Here is a 16,131-nt window from a genome sequence, read left to right on the forward strand (position 1 = left end):
TGCTGCGGTGACTCAGTGGGGACGTCTGGGCAGCTCTTGTGAATGATGGCTGGCAGAGGGGTGGCTGCGCCCTCGCTGGGAGAAGCAGCCCAATTTCGGTTCCTCCTTAGGGCTGGCTTGTTAACAAAGAAGTTATTAATAACCAATTAAGCCCGAGCTCACGTCACGCCTTCCTCTGGAAGCGCGGCAAGAGCCTCTGCGGTTCCTCCTTCGGCACCGTACCCACTGCATGTGTGGGGGCTGGATTTGGGGGGTTCCCGTGGGGCTGTGCAGGGGGAACACGTTCAGGGGGTGTCCTCTGGGTGCAGGAGACAGGGGTGGGGGTGACCTCTGCTGCTGGGGTGGCTCGGGGCTTATTTTGGGTGGGTGCCTTCTGAGGACATCCTGCAGAGGGTAGTGCTGCTTGGAGAGGGGTTTGGCCAGCCCCAGGGGCGAAAATGGGGGTGCTGGGGCCATTTGGGGTGCCCGGAGGGAGGAGGATGTGTGTGTGGCCGTGTCCCTGGGCAGCGGGGAGGCTGCTGGAGGGGTGCCCACCGGGATAATTCACCGGGTGCCGGATGCGCTGTAAAAACCGGAGAATCCAGGCTCTGTGCTCCTCCTGAAACCGGCTATTCAGGAGAGGGATGAGGAAGACAAGAGGGAGGAAGCGGAGGGGAGATGCAGCACTGAGGCCTTCTGTCTGGCCGGGGCGGATGCAGGTGCAGCTGCGGATTCCCCGGATGCTCCGGCTGCTCCGCGCCGCCCTTTCCTGCGGGGACAGAGGAGATGCAGGCAGGAGTTGTCATCCCCCCCCCCTCTGGCTCGCATTTTCCTCTGATTTATTTTTGCTGCTGCAGCGTCTGGGGCAGCTCCTCCTCTAGTCTGGGCCTCGAGGTGGCAGGTTTGTGGGGGCTCTCTGAGGTCTGATGAAGGGGTGAGCTGTCTCAGGAGGGTTTGTGACCTCTCTCCCCCCCTCCCCAGCTGCCTCTCTTCAGGAAATGTTGAGAGATGAAGGAGTTCTGAAATCTCTGCCCAGCCCATCAGCAGCTTGCTCTGAGATGAGCCAACAGCATTGGAGGCTGTGAGGAGGAGTCCACGCACATGGCAGCGTCAGTCCCCAGCCACACCGGGCCACATAACCACCTTCATTTTTGTAGAAAATCCAGCTAAATAAGGACACCATCGCTGCCTCGTGCCGTTTTCCCAAGCGGTGTTTTCGCCTGTACAAGGCGGGAGGAAAGAGTGAGCAAAGACTGGAGGAGGCCACAATAAAACTGATGGATCCTTCCCTGGGGCTGTGTCAGATGGTGATTTCTGACACATCGGCTGTGGAAATCCAGGGTAATTTCACTGAAGCCTCGCCAGATAGCTGCCTGTGTAAATGAGGCAGGATCTGGCCTGTTTTAAAGGAACACTGCCCAGTGGTTAGCCCTCGGATGCATGTTTTTGCTGTCTGCTTAGCAAATGCCATGTGCAGCGCTCACACAGGGCAATGCCTCACTTTTAATGGGAAGTTGGGGCACTGCTCTCCCTAAAAATGCTCCTGCAGTGCTGCAAATGACAGCGTTTGCTCCAAAGGAAGAGTTGGTGGGATAGCCAGGATGCAGTGAAGGTGATGGCCCAGGAGCGGTGCAGCTCCAGGGCTTCAGCTCGAGTGCTGTAAGGCACGAGCATCAGCACAGCTGTAAAAACCTTTCCCATGTAGGTGTACGTACAGCATGTGCATACATTGAGATGCGCATGCAATACCCAGCAAAGTATATGCAAAATAATCTGAGTCTGTGTTTATATAAAGCATTCCCTCCAGCTGGGTGTTCCTTCCAGCTCACCAGGCAGCAAGCTTCTGAAACGCAGCTTTGCTATCTTCCTTCCTTTCTTTTCCCCCTCTCGGTCTGAAAGAGGAACTGGTTTTGCTTTTTTGCTGGTTTGGGGTTTTGCTGGGGAGCCCTGGCTCGTTGACAGTCCTGGTCCTCGTGGGCTTTGTGTGTCCTGTTGGCTCGGAGTTTGCCATGAGGCAGCAGGGGATGTGGCGGGGCATCGTGTCTGCACGTTATCTCGGTGCATTAGTGTTGCAGGCCACTCTCCTGCTGTGCTGGAGGAAGGTTTGGGAGGTTTCTGGTGAGTGCATCACACCAGGCAGCCCTGTTGGTCCCACCAGCTGCAGGACTGGGATTTCAGCTGCTCCAGACTTCCTTGGAGGAACTGGGGAAGGTCAGGACCAAGCGCACCAGGCACAGAGCTGGTGTCTCTCCTGGGAGACCCTCAAAACCAGCCCAGGCAAGGACTCCAGCCCCGGTGCCTGCTTTTTTTTTTTTCCCCTCTGGGGATTAACCCAAGGTCTGCAGCTCAAGCTGGTGTTTGTTTGCTGCTCCCTCAGCCGGGCTCAGCAATGCAGCCTCCAGTGGCTTGCAGCTGCACTATTCCCGGCTCCCCAGGGCAGTGACATTTACTGCTTCACTAAATCATTTTAGCATGTGTTTAAATCTACCGTGTAGGACAGGCTCTGAACACCCCGGGTGCTGAAGGCTGAAAAAGCATGCCACCTGCCTACAAGGCTTAGATGGCCTCGAGGATGTAAAACATGCCAGTTAATGGAGAGTCTGGGGAAAGGCAGATGGAGACGGAGCTTTTGGGAGCAGCCCAGGACAGCCCTGCTCAGGAGAGCTGAGAGACAGCATGTGAAAGCCGTGCTTTATCCCTGCTTTCCAGCAGGACATATGGGATGGTAGGAACATCTCTCCTGCTCACAATTAATGATGTCCAGCGCTGGTAGTGATCAATAGTTGAATGACGGAGGAAAAATATTGGAAATGGGTGAACAAATATTTCCTTCTGTTCTCCTAAGACCCAGTGGTGTGGAGCTTGGATGTGTCTAAACCAGCTGTGACTTTGTGTATAAGATGAATCTTGAAAGAGGCACCCGAGAATGGCAGCCTCTCAGTCTTTCACCTCCCCCAGGCTCTGATTGTGGTGCAAAATGGGATGTGGTGCCCTGCCCAGAGGGAAGATGCGAGTCTCATATTTCTGTCTCGTGATAACGGAGTGCAAGCAGGAAAAGCTGATGCAGACCCACTCCTTGCAAATGTCTGTAATGAAAAATTGCAAGTGGAACAATAGAGAGCAATGCACACGCAGTGCTCACAGGGAAGCATCTGCCCATTTTTCTCTTGGGAGCCGGACTGGTGGCTTCAGTGGAGGAAATCATTTGTAAAACACAGCCCTTCCTTTCCAAGTGGTTAAGACCCTTCCAAGTATAAGTCGCTTTTAGGTCTTGCTGTGCAGGTGTCAGAGCTGTTCTTCCAGCCCACTGGTGACCCACGGGGGATTTTCAGTAGTGAGGCAGTTCAGGCTGATTTGGCTTTCACTCTTACCGAGCAGGTTATTCAGTTTACGCATCTCTACGAAGGCCATTTTCAGTATTGCTAAAATCTGCTGTGGTTGTAACAGCTTGCACCCCCCTCCAGGCTCATGAAGTGACATGCAAGCGCTGAAAGAGGCTTCTTGAAGGACAGAGGAAGCCTATGGTCTGTAGCAGCTTGCTGTGCAGTTATTTTTGCTTGAGGTTGAGCTTGTGGTTTGTGCCCCAGAAGAAACGGGGCCGTGCACAGCCAGTTCCCAGCAGCGCTGGTACTTGCTTCATCCCTTCTCTGATCAGAAATGTTTGACTTCAGAAGGGAGCGGGGTTCCTTTGACTTCCCCTACTGTTCACAAAGTCAAGGAGCACTCTTGTATTTTCTCCACCTCACTCAGGCCTTAAGAATGTGGAAGCTCGTAGGAGTGTTAATTACAGACAATTATAACCTGCTTGGCCAGCTGTCATGCTCAAATGGCTACTGAAACTATCGTAGAAGATGCAGGTTGTCCTTACAGGCTCGTCTCAACCAAAGGAGCCTTCTGGTTCAGGGGCTGGCAGAGCAGTTGTCCAGCATGACTGATCCATGGAGCAGCTCAGCCAAATAGTGTTAGGAGTGAGTGTGCTCGGAGCATTTCTTGCCTGCAGTGTTTGTGCTATGAAGCCCTGATGGCTTGTCACGAATCTCTCCCAGCCCAGCTGGTGGATTTTTAATCTGCTTGTTGATTACACGGGGACCATGTATTTACAGCTCTGCGCTGGTGTTTAGTTTTTGCATTAGGAAATCACCTGGGAAGACCTGCTGGGGATGAGAAGCTCTGCGACTGGCCGGCAGTGACAAGCCAGGAGTTGTGACCGTGAATGCAGATGTGAAAGTGGCAACTGGATTTGTGAGCATGGGAACTGAGGAAGTTCAGTTGCAGAAGTGGGAATCAGAAACCTCGAAATGGGGCCAAGTAATTAAGCAACTGCCGGGGTGCTGGGCAAACACAAATGCAATAGACAGCCCTCAGGTTTCATCTGTCAAGGGAAAAGCCACCAGCTTTTCAGCTGTGATGATGGGTGATGGGCATCCAGCTGTAATCCAGGGGCTGAGTAGCTCTGCATTACCAATCTCCTGGTTTAAAAGAGGGAGCTCAAAATGCCTGTGGCTTCCAGTATTCAGCCTGCTCCAGGGGTCCTGTCTTTGCTACTGAGAGCAATGGCATGAAATTTCTGCACTACAAATGAGCACAGATGCAGGAAGCTCCCTGGACCAGCCGATGCCTCAGGTCCATGTCTGAGCACCCCCTTGGTGTGATAACACCGATTTCAATCTTTTTTCCCCCTGATTCACCCCAGGTAAGTGGTAGCTGAATCACTGTGCTTGTCCTCTGGTGGGCAGGACCGTGCTTTGCTCACAGGCCCTGAATTTTTGTGCTTGAATATGAAACTTTTGGACTCCAGTCTTTCTGCCATGGCTATGGCCGCTGCTGAGAGCTTACACCGCTCTTACGGGCTGCCTGCTTGGTTGTGTGTTTTATTTGTCCAAAAAAATGCTCTCCTCCCCACTTCCCTTGTAGCATACAAAGTCTTTTTTCCTATCCATCGAGGTAGGAGCAGCCTAGCTCGCTGTCCCAGCCCACCAGGAGAAGAGACCACTGCCAGGGAAGCGCTGGGAGCCAGCAGCACGGCTCCTGGCAGGGTGTTTTCCCTCAAGGTGAGGAAGATCTGGGAGGAGGGAGGGTAATCTCTCGCCACGTGAGGCCCTTGCACAACAGCACCACTCATCCTGCAGTCGGCCTGCTATTACGAGGCCCAGATGGGTCTGAGGGTGGGCCTGGAGCGAAAGGGAGGGCCCGACTCTTCGGGTGACATTCTTTGGGTGGCTGCTGCGATGATAAAGAGGAACTCTGGCGGGTGACGTTGCCGATCAGGCCCTTCCTGGCAGGAAGTCCTCTCGTCACAGCGAGGAGGAAGCCAAAAGAGGGACAGCACGGGCTGTACTGACCGCAAGCAAATCCTTGTCCTCCAGCACGGGGCTAAAGGCTCGTGGTGACCCGCTCTGTGGAAGCGGGCGGTAGCAAAATGAGGCCGTCTTCATGGAAAAATGCTCTGGAAAAATGTAGAATTGTGCAGGCAGCCCCAGATGTACCAGTGCTCCCAGTCTGGGAACAGGCAGCAAAGCCACGCTGGCTGTATCCGACTGAAGAAAAACACGTCCTCTATGGACAGGGTCCTGGCCCTGGCTTTCTGCTGACATGAGCACTCATCTGACCTTCTGCTGAGCTGGTTCAGGGAGCTAAACTGGCTGAAATGTGACCCTCCCCCCCAAAAAAGTGATTAGTTCTGACCACAGCTGGTGTTAACCAGCCCTGGTGGTAGGGAGGGAATGGACTGGGTGCTGGGGGTGGTGGAGGAAGGGCAGAAACCACAGCAGCCTGACTTGGGTCAATTAAAACTTGTGGAATTTCACCCTAAGGCTCCAGTGGGTTTTAGTGTAAGCAGTGCAGTGGCCTCGGCTTCTCGATGTGGCACGGGGAGAAATTGCACCTACGGAGCAGTAAGGGGAAAGGAATGAGGGAAGGTGCCCGCAGATGAGAAGGGCCTAAACTTCTAAAGAAACACACCACTTGGTAATTACTAGAACTAAGCACATTTCAAATGTCACTGCCTCTTGCACTGTCACTGTGTATTCATTTTGAGAAAAAACAATGTGCTGGGCTTGCATTCTCTCCCCTCTTTTCATGAATCTGCTAACGTATTCAGAAAAGATCTGTTTTGAAAGCCCATATTAGAGGTGTATTAATTTTGAACTCGTCAGAATGAATGCTTAGTAGTGGAAACAGTTCTACAAGTTTGTCTGCGTCACAAATGAAACTAAAACCATCATGCTGGCCGTAAATGTGCTCTATTTTGATTAAACTTGGGTTGTTTCCAGCTGAACTCAGGCATGGGTTTATTGGGGCACACTCTTCCCTATTCATCTTCCTGATTTTGCTGTTTGTAACTATACATTTTTAAAATGTAGATGATGTTTAAAGAAAATAATCTAATCCAGACTATACCTGATATGAAATAAACTTATTTTGGTCCTCCTCAGCTTCAGACAAACCCTATAGATGTGGTCTGGCTGCCAACCCTGTGGATCACTGCATCCATTTAAAGCAGACACCCCTATCACTCAGAGTTTGCATATTTCAGCTAAAGATTCATGACTCCAGGAGGGAATAATCTGAGGTGAACATCACTTCGTATAAATCTGAATATATTCCATATCACTGTCAGCAATATGCAGATGGCTCAGAAAATTTAGAAGAGAGACTGTGCTTGCTGAGAAATGTCTTGCTTCTTTGGCTCTGAGGCCAATAATGACTGCATTTGCCCATATTCTCATTTAGTTAGATTTCCAAAATTGGGTCCTCAAGGATTCGAGTCCTTATTTTACCCCATGCAGGAGCCTTTGACTTCCTGTGGATGCTGTGAAATGCAGGCTCCCACTGGAATCAGTGTGAGCAGAGGGTGCCCAACCTCCTGATACATCAAGCAGGATCTTGCTTGGCTGCTTAATAACGAGTTAAATGCTGAGCATTAAACACCTTCATTAGATGATGCTAGTCTATTTTTGAATTGATTCCTTTGAAGACCTATAGGTTAGGAGTGGGAAGGGAAATTGGTAATGGAGCAAAAATGACTGTGATTTAGAGATTGAATTGCATGCAGCTAGAGCCATGCATCAGGATAATGAGATTCAGTCTTGTTTGGTTACAAGCACTGGAGACAGAAGCAGAAAATGTGATCCTCCAAGCCAGCTCTCAGGAAATGAGAAACAATAGAGTGAGGAAATCAAATTTCAAACTGCAGGGATATATTTATCGAGTTTTCCTTAGAATTTTTTTGCAGAGCTTTTTGGCATTCTCCGTGCAGCTTTTTTTTCTGTATTTTTTTTTCGGTCAGCCGACATATGGCTGGAGGATTAGATCACTGTAAAGCACTGTTGTTTGTGACCTATTTGTTAATGCGGGGCTGGGGTCACCGAGAAGAGACGAATGTACTTGTCATTGTTCAGTGCTTCTCAAGTGCTGTTCCTGTTGTCAGTCACACTGTGGCCAGACATTTGGAACAAACTCATTAGCTAATTAGTAGTGTGCTCAGCCCCACGTGGCGGCAGTTGCTGTGTGGGCGATATTCACATTATGGCTGTGGAACAGGCCCTCCTGGGGCTTCCTGGCAGCCGCTCTTTGCTAGGTTAGCTAGGAGGGCAGCTGTGGCCGGGCAGAGCTGGGAGAGGCTGTGCCTGCCTCGTCTCTGCTGGAAGAGTCTCCTGCATACCGGGCATCACGCTGCAGCCCCTCACGTTATCCTTGTGCTCCTTGTGGCGTGGAGGCCCCTTTCCTCCCACTTGTTGGGTTCGCTGCCTCCATCTGCCTTCTCCACGTGGGCTGCTCTGCTGCCGAAGCAGTTCCTGGGGAGAAGCCATGGTTATCGGCTTCTGATGCTGAAGTCATGTTGCAATAATGGCCTTGAACTCTGGCTCTGCCAACACAACTGAAACGTGCTGTGAACAACCTGATAGAGTGTCATGGGTCAACATCCAAGGCGTGGTACAGCCTGTTCAGAGGACAGAACTGGGGAGGAAAGCTTGCTACGCTAGCACCTGGGTTTAAACTCACAGGACAAGTGGCAGTGACCTGCTGTGGCTGATATGCAAGAAGGGCCCCATATCCACTGCAGCAAGTCTGTGCCCGCTGTGGGTGTCCTCAGGAGACCGCCAGAAGGGATGGTCCCATTGCAGCCTGGGCAAATCTCTCCTGGTGCAGCTGTATTGATTTGGGCAACACGGCCAGCCTAGCACAAACACCGCGATTTAAGGTGTTAACACAAGCGTAATAAAAAAGAGCTTAGTTTTACTTGGGTGGCTTGTTTTGCCCATGCTGAGTGACTTGATCTGGTTGATAGAAAATAGTTTTGTTGATACAGGTGTGCCAGCTGTAGGAGTTCTTTGCTGGGTTCGTTTATTTGTACACTTGCTCTGTGGACAGAACACAAGACATGCCTGGGATGGAGCTGGAAGCGGGGAAGAAGCTCCCACCTGTTTTTGAGAGTTGTCTGTCCAGAGGAGAGCAGGTAGGCAGGAGAGAAGGCAGCAGGAATACTTTTATTCTGCACATGTTATTTTAAACAAGAGCTTTTTTCTTGTTCTTTAGAGCTGTCAGCACCTAATCATTAGGATTAATGAACATGCACTGAAACGCTAGTTTTCCACCATTGCCGTTTCTTCTGAAGACAAAAAGAGGGAAGTATTCTTTCAGCTCCTGCTGATAGTGTCAGATGCTTGCAGGATGCTTTATTTTTTCACCCAGAATCTCATTCTGCTTAGCTCTCCTAGCTCAAGGTTAACAGCTAAGCCACTATTGCAGCTAGCTGCAGAAGACTTGGCTTCCCAGCTACCAGATGGTATTCAAAGCACTTGGACTCGCAGCATTTCTAAAACAAGTTCTTTTTAACGCAGCTTACTCTGCTTTGCTGCAGTCCATGTTCTTCAGTATTTAAACCTCGATCCTTCTCAGATTGAGGTCAGGGGGAATTTTGCTACCAGCTCTGAGGACAGAAGGGCTGGGCTCTAAGTTTGGAGTGTGCGGCCTGGCCTTTTTTGATTTGAAAAGCACAGCCTTACACGCTGGATTTTGCTCTGTTTCCCTTTGTTTTATTGTGTTTTAATAAGGCAAGATTCCTCAGAAATTTGGGTTTTAAATGACCAGTAGTGCTACCTGGAGCCAGCCGTGCTAATATGAGCTGAGTCCTGCTAGCCAGCTTTCCTCCTGACCCGCATCGACCCTCGCTGTCTCCAGAACAGCCACGTCCCGTTTCCTCGAATTGTCTCACGGTTTTATGATGGGAACAAACACTCAGAGAACCGCGAGGAGACCTCTCCCAACCTATGATCTGGGGCACTGCTTTGGTCATTGCTCCGAAAGGGGAAGAACGCGAGCTTCAGACTGCCCAGCTCCTCCTGCTACACTCCTACTGCCACAGCGCAGCTCCCCTTGGTGTGACCACCGAGGTCTGCCTGCAGCTCCCTTAACACACCCTCCCCACCGCCACCCAGAATCATCCCTAAATGCCAAAATTCAAATTTTATTTTGCAATTTTTTTTTTTGCATGCGAGGAGGACAACCCAGAAGTGTCCCTAAATGCCAAAGTGTCATCCTTTTGCATCCCATGAGGGGGGGATGACCTAGAAGTGTCCCTAAATGCTAAATTGCCATCCTTTTGCATCCCAACCTGAGGGGGGATGGCCCAGAAGTGTCCCTAAATGTCAAAATTCCATTTTTTTTTGCATCTCATCGTGAGGGGGGACAGCCCAAAAGTGTCCCTAAATGCTGAAGTGCCATCCTTTTGCATCCCATGAGGGGGGTCGACACAGAAGTGCCCTTAAATGCCGTAATGCCATCATTTTGCATCCCATTGTGAGTGGGGATGACCCAGGAGTGCCCCTAAATGCCAAAACTCCATCCTTTTGCACCTCATCGTGAGGGGGGGACGACCCTGAACCATCCCTAAACGCCCAAATGCCATCACATTGCACCCCATCCTGAGGGGGGACGAGGGGAAGGGGGTGCCCCGGGGGCTGCTTGTGGGCAGCAGGGACGATCCTTTGGGGTCTCGGCCACCTCCTGAGGAGAAGGAAATGTCCGCCCTCGGGGCAGGGGGGGTCGTGGCCTGAGGGCGGGCCGGGCCGTGAGGCGAGCCCGCCATGGCCGGCTGAGGGGGCGAGGAGGAAGAGGAGGGCGAGGAAAGAGAGCGGCGTGAGGAAGGAGAGCGCCTTTTTTATTTTTATTTCATTTTTTATTTTTATTTTTCCTCCTTTTCTCTTTCCTCAGCTCTTCTCCCCGCCGCGCCCGACGACCCGGGGCCGCGCCTCGGGGCCGCGCTCGGCCGCCGGTTCCGCCTCCTCCTCCCCCCCCCCCCCCCAACCCTTTCCCTCCCTCCCTCCCGGCCGCCGCCATGTTGGATGGTGCGTGTGGGTGTCAAACCCAGCCAGAGGCGGCGGCGGCGGCTGGGCACCGGGACATCGCGACACCGCCACATCGCGACACCCCCCCCCGCAGCCCCTTCCCCGCTCCCCCCTCAGCACGCAGCGCCAGGTGAGTGCGGGAAGAGCGGGTTGTTCTCGGGGGGGTGGTGGTGAAGGAAGCCGCTTTATTTTCCTTCCCTTTCTCCCCCCCTCCCCCCCAACCTCTCCGGTGCCCACCCCCCTTCCCCGGGGCCTGCTCCCCCCCTTGAGGGGGTCGGGGTACGGGCAGGGCCCCTCCGTGAGGGGCTGCGAGGCCTCCCCGCGACTGGGAGCGGGGCCCGGTGGTGGGGTTAGGGCCGGGCCGGGCCCTGGAGGGGGGTGGGCGGCTTGGGGAGGGGCCCGTCTGTCTGTCCGTCCGTCTGTCCGTCCTGGGGTCCCCTGTGAGGGGGTGGTGGCGACGGTGGAAGCCCCCAGCGGGGTCTGGGCGGCCTTTTGTTGTCTCCATTAGGTCGCTAGCAACAGTTCCTGGCCATCATGGCAGCCCCGGCTGCGAGCAGGAGGCACTGCCAGGAGCTGCCGGGAAAGGTGACTGCGCCCCGGGGCCGCCCCCGGGCTGTGGGAACGGTGGGGGGAAACCGGCCCTAAAATCCTCACACCCCAAAACCCTCAGACCCTAAAACACCCAGACCCCAAAACCTTCGACCCCAAGACCCTTCAGACCCAACCGTCGGCCCCGCATCCCTCTGAGGGGCGCGGAGCCCGGGTTCCCCAACGCATGCGGAATGCTGCTCTCATCTATTTATTCTTTAAATCCATGTGAAATCTTCATTTTTTATTTTTTTTTTTTCCCTTCTTAACGCCCTGCCCGCGCTAGATCTGATGCTACGGATCGGTCTCGAGCAGTTAGCGTTGCCGTATTAATCGGTATCGCAGCTGTGAATTGTGTTTGCACGGGGATTATTACGGGCTGCCAACAATGAGCCTTGCCGATTTTCAAGCTGCGGGGCGTATCGATAGCAGATATTTGGTCTCGATTTTATTTGGCTAAGGGGCGTGTAACGCTTCCTTCCCCCCTTCCCCTTCCTTATCGCCGATCTGGAAAGCTGAGTTGTGTTTTAAATCCCCACAAATTGGACATGCTGCTTTTTGGTAATTTTTCTAAGCAAATTCCCCGAATCCTGCGTTTTCACCAGGAGGTACAGACTGGTTCTGATTGCTAAGCCATGTTGCGGGTGTTGCAGACTGTGGAGACTGACTTTGGGAGTTCAAAATGCAAATCAGGCCACAAGGTTCAGTTTTATTATTCTCTCCACTGTAATACATATTTTATGGTAATATGGAACTCTTGCATAATTCGGTATTGCTGTGTTTTATGCAAGACAAGGTCAGAGAAAACTGGATTGCTGAGGTTTGAAATATAAGATGTTAGAATGATTTTTAATTAAAATACAAATATATCTTGACAATATCTTCAGCAAAATAGGGCCTGTTTAGGAAGTGCTTCTAAATCTGTTTGTCTTGGCAGATTCCCAGATACATTATTTCCAAACAGGCTCACGTATAGTGTTTCATTGTGAAGAATCAAAACTTCTGATAAATTTTCTCTTGCAAACTCAGGGTCACGGTAAACCAGCTAGACAGAGTTTTAAAGATAATCTGCCGTATATTAAATATTTAACCGCGTTATCGAAAATTACCGAGTACAAATTAACCATGAGTATGCATTCCTGAAGACGGATTCTGATAAGGCTGAGCTGACGGCGAGTTATACTTCAGGAAGTTTGACTTGCTGCTGCTGATTGCAACTTCCTTGATGTCATAAAACAACTATGCGGCATCATCCTGCCGTGACGATGGTTCTCCTACGCGGCAGCCTAGGGTAGCAGACTTCTCCCTGTGCTGACAGCTGAAAAATAACGCCCGCCGTTAAGAAATGAAGAGTCTTGCAGGTTGGACCTCTCTGTTTAGGAAGAAGAAGAAAATAAAGAGAAAAAAAAAAAAAGACCTGTTCCTTAGGTAGGAGGTAGATAGATTTGGGTGATGATTGGGGAAGAAAAGGGTTATTTAGAAGTTGTCTTGTTCCGTGCTAGTAGGAGAGCCCTGATCTGAGCCCTGGCTGTCAGGTGCCGTGGCTGGTAGTGCTCGTGGTGTTTTTCACGTCCATTAGTCTTACAGTCACTTTTAATGAATAGTTGACAAACATCTGATGTCCAGTGCAAGCTGTATAATGCAATGAGCATAAATGAATTGTGCTTGTACCAACCGCATCATTATTTACATAACTGGTTAATCATGCTAATTTCATTCCAGCTGTCAGACATTTGATTGCTTTAAAACTTGGAGCTTTTGAGAAACCTCAAATCTTGGATCGCTGCTGCAAAACGCCAAAGGCCTAATTTGTTACTTCATAAAAATGCTGATAGTCTTGCTGGGTAGAGAAATTGGTGCTTCTTTTTTTTAAGGAACCATTAAATTTTAATCTGTCTTAGGAGAAATCTATTACTGAATAGCTATGATATTCGTGATGTTGCTCTTCATGGGTCTCATGTGTAGGAGGGGGGAAGTGGCTGTTGGTTTTGCCTGGCCCTGAAGACTGTGAGTTCCTCTGAAATCTTTGTGTAATGACTGGTGCTCAGGAAACAACTTCCTAGTCTTCCAGTGCCATATTTGCAGAGTGCTAAATTGTCTCTTGGGATTCTTGCTAATAGAAAATGAAAGGTGTCTGGTTTGTATGAATGCCTGTAATGTGCTTTTCCCCCTCTGCCTTGCTCTGATCTGCGCAGGGAAAGTATCGAAACGTACTAGTATCCTGCTGTCTTAAGTGCTTCAAAGAGCGGCGGTTTTCTGTGTATTTCAGTAGCCTAGCTGCTCATTAAGCAAGCATGAGACACCGTGGAGGAGAACAACATGTGAGCTGTCCTTTAGAATAAAACCTCCTAGTTCTAATTGTAGGTCCGCTAGCATTGCCATACACCAATTCGGTTGCATACTGCTACGTGCTGAATAGCAGACCTTACAGAAAATCACAGCATTAATCACTCTTGATGGCTGGGATAGGATTGCTTTCCTATTCTATGGGGTGAAAAATAAATTTAGAATGCTTGTATAACAGAATAAGTGAACTCTGAGGCTGCAGGCTTCAGGATGAATCTAGAACTACATGGCTGTAGCAGTTCAGCCTCTTGGGGAGTGGTGCAGGAGGCAGAAAGTTGTAGAAAGTTGGTACTGGCTTATTTGACATCTTGCAAAGAACATTTTGTCTTGGGTTTTCAAATGTGGGGTTTAATTTTATGAAGGTGGTCATAAACATTCCCTGTTGATGAGGGAAAATAGTTTGCAAGTGCTTGGAAGTTGTAGGTAGTTGTTAAGGAGAGGGAAAATGAAATTACTGAGGCTGAGTTCCCTCAAACTGCACTGCACAGGTTCAGAGTTAGCACGTGAAGTTAAATGCCTGCAAATATCTCAAATTGGAGTTTGTGTGAATGATTATACTAATCAGAAAATTAATATTAAAGTATTTTTGTGTTTTCCAACCCCAATACCATTGCATTTTTATACAGAAATGTTCAAAACTTTTCATTTTGGTAAGACTATATTTAGTGCAATGCTTTTCTTCAGCACAGGTAATTATGAGCCCAAATATTTTGGTGTAGCTGCTAAAACCGAACTTAAAAATGGATCTCAGGCCCAATGCCTTGCTCGGTGTTAATTGTTAATAGTGTGTCTATCTGTTCTCGTGTCACCCAGGGCTGTTAACATAAATGCCTCTATCTCAGTCCTCGCCTAGCTCACATTCAAGGTCAGACGTGGTCCGTTCATGCTGCTTATGCTTTGGCTGCACAGCGACTTGAAAAAGCCGGCTCTGTCCAGGTGGGGAAACATGAGCAGGGCACGGAGCAGAGCCCAGCACCAGCAGGTCCCCGCTGGCAGCGTGAGCACAGCTGGCTCCTGCCAGGGGGAGACCAGTCCCAGCCCAGGGCTGGCGGCATCTCGGCCTCGCAGGCTCTCCTTATCTTGGCTTTATGGTGGAGGTGGCTGGGTAAAGTTCTCAAAAACCTCAGACTCAGGAGTTTTGTTGTCCTGATGCGTGCGGTTTGTTTTCATTTTATTTCATAATTTTCCTTCCACGGCCAGGAACAGAGCTCCCTGAACTGCCTCAAGTAATTAGTGGAAATTCTTGCCTGAGCCCTCTTCTGATATATGCGCTTCTCTTCCACGGCATTGGCTGCTCCTGTCGTTCCTCCAAGTGCTGTTTTATTAATGTAGTCTACAGTTGCTGAATCTTCAGTCATGTAACTGGGTAATAAATACCAAATTTACAAGGCATGAAAAGCAGAATGGTTTCGGAGGGTGGCCTAGACAGGAGAATGCTTGAATGCAATCTGCTTCTCTAGGAATGGTACAAACCTGTCTTTTGTCTTCCAGACCCCTCTCTATCTCCACATGCTTCCTTGCCACCATAATTACCTTGCACTTTGCACACATATGCATCTATTTTAGTGCCTGTTTAAATAGCAGTCCCAGTTCCTGTCTCCAGTAGGGTCATATACACATTTCCCATGGCTCAGATTGATCACCTTTAGACCCAGCGATTTCGTGTGTGTTTCTTTTCCAATGGAAATTTCTGTTCTTATTCCTTACGGTAAAACATTAATCTGTGAATCACTTGCTTTTTTTAGTTTTACAATGCATCATTTAACATTTTTTTTTAAATTCAGCAATACCAATCCTTTTTTTGAATCTTCAAGCTGCTTAAAAATGTGCTGGAACCTTACCTGGAGATGTTTCATGTCTGTTCCACAAGACAACTCAGAAGACCAGCTTGGTGGTTGTTCTGTGTAGCTATAGCTAAACTCACGGCCGCTTTCTTGGCCTGTTTTTTCCCGAAGTGACTACTTAAGGACAAGCAGTGCAGGCTGAGGGTCGTGCACAAAATGCCACATCTGCTTCCTTGGAGAAATTCAACAGACAAACTTTGAGTTCACCTCGCTTGTGGAGACGTTCCTGTGGTTTTGAAGATGTCACTTCTGTAACGTAACACCTCGTAAAATCAGGCCGGTGGCTTCCATTATTTAAGAAGCAGAGACACGAGTAGAGCGAGCTCTGTGCTCTGCGTGTTGGTCTCTTTGGTCTGGTTGAGTTCTGCCACAGTGAAATCCCCCAACGTACGTTGTGCCCATGCTAGTTAAAACTACGAGCATGGGCGACAGAGGTGCTAATGATGCTAGAGATGCTCTTTTTTTCCTTTACTTGCTTTGAAATCACATTCATTTCTAGCTTTAACATCAATTTGGTAGTTTCTGAACCTTTACAAGGGCAACCGTCTTTTCATAGCTTTGCTAGAACAAAGACATTTTAAGAATCTTAATAGAGAATCATATAAGCTTATTACAACTGCTCCTGACTGTTTAAATCACTTCCTTGTACTTAAATAACAATCTGTCACCAGCTATTTCTTGATTGTATTTTTTGTCAGATGCAATTTATCCCCCTCTGTGTTTTTGTTATTTTTTTTTTTTCTGATTGTGCAACCCTTAGGTTGGCAAGCAATTTCTTTCTCAAACAGTTCTTCTGACTTCATTGGGACTAATCGCATGAGTAATTGCTCACTGGTGTAAGGGTTGTGCAGTTCACAAATAAGACCTTTGTTTGTTGGACCTCATGGACAACAAAAACACTAAAATAATTGGTATATGGTTCTGATATTCCTTAGGAAAAGGCAAAACAAAGTATTTTTAAAAGCAACTTCCTCCCCTGAGACAGAGGTACGAAAGATTCCTTAAACGTCCCTGCTTGCAGATGG

General features: G+C 49.5%; 1 protein-coding gene across 7 annotated transcripts in view; it reads left to right on the forward strand.

Annotated features, from left to right (window-relative positions):
- The first annotated feature begins 10,284 nt into the window (after positions 1-10,284).
- EPN2 (epsin 2) overlaps positions 10,285-16,131 on the forward strand; it is a 42,828-nt gene continuing 36,981 nt past the window's right edge. For 3 of the 7 annotated variants that reach the window (XM_027469256.3, XM_072024106.1, XM_027469259.3), the window contains exon 1: positions 10,286-10,458. The gene's annotated coding sequence lies outside the window, so the exon portion shown is untranslated. Of the gene's footprint in view, positions 10,459-10,725; positions 10,914-16,131 lie in introns of those variants that run through there. The other 4 variants (XM_027469258.3, XM_027469257.3, XM_072024105.1 and 1 more) reach the window with 4 other exon arrangements.

This window comes from Anas platyrhynchos, chromosome 15 (genome assembly GCF_047663525.1).
Source record: "Anas platyrhynchos isolate ZD024472 breed Pekin duck chromosome 15, IASCAAS_PekinDuck_T2T, whole genome shotgun sequence".
NCBI lineage: Eukaryota > Metazoa > Chordata > Aves > Anseriformes > Anatidae > Anas > Anas platyrhynchos.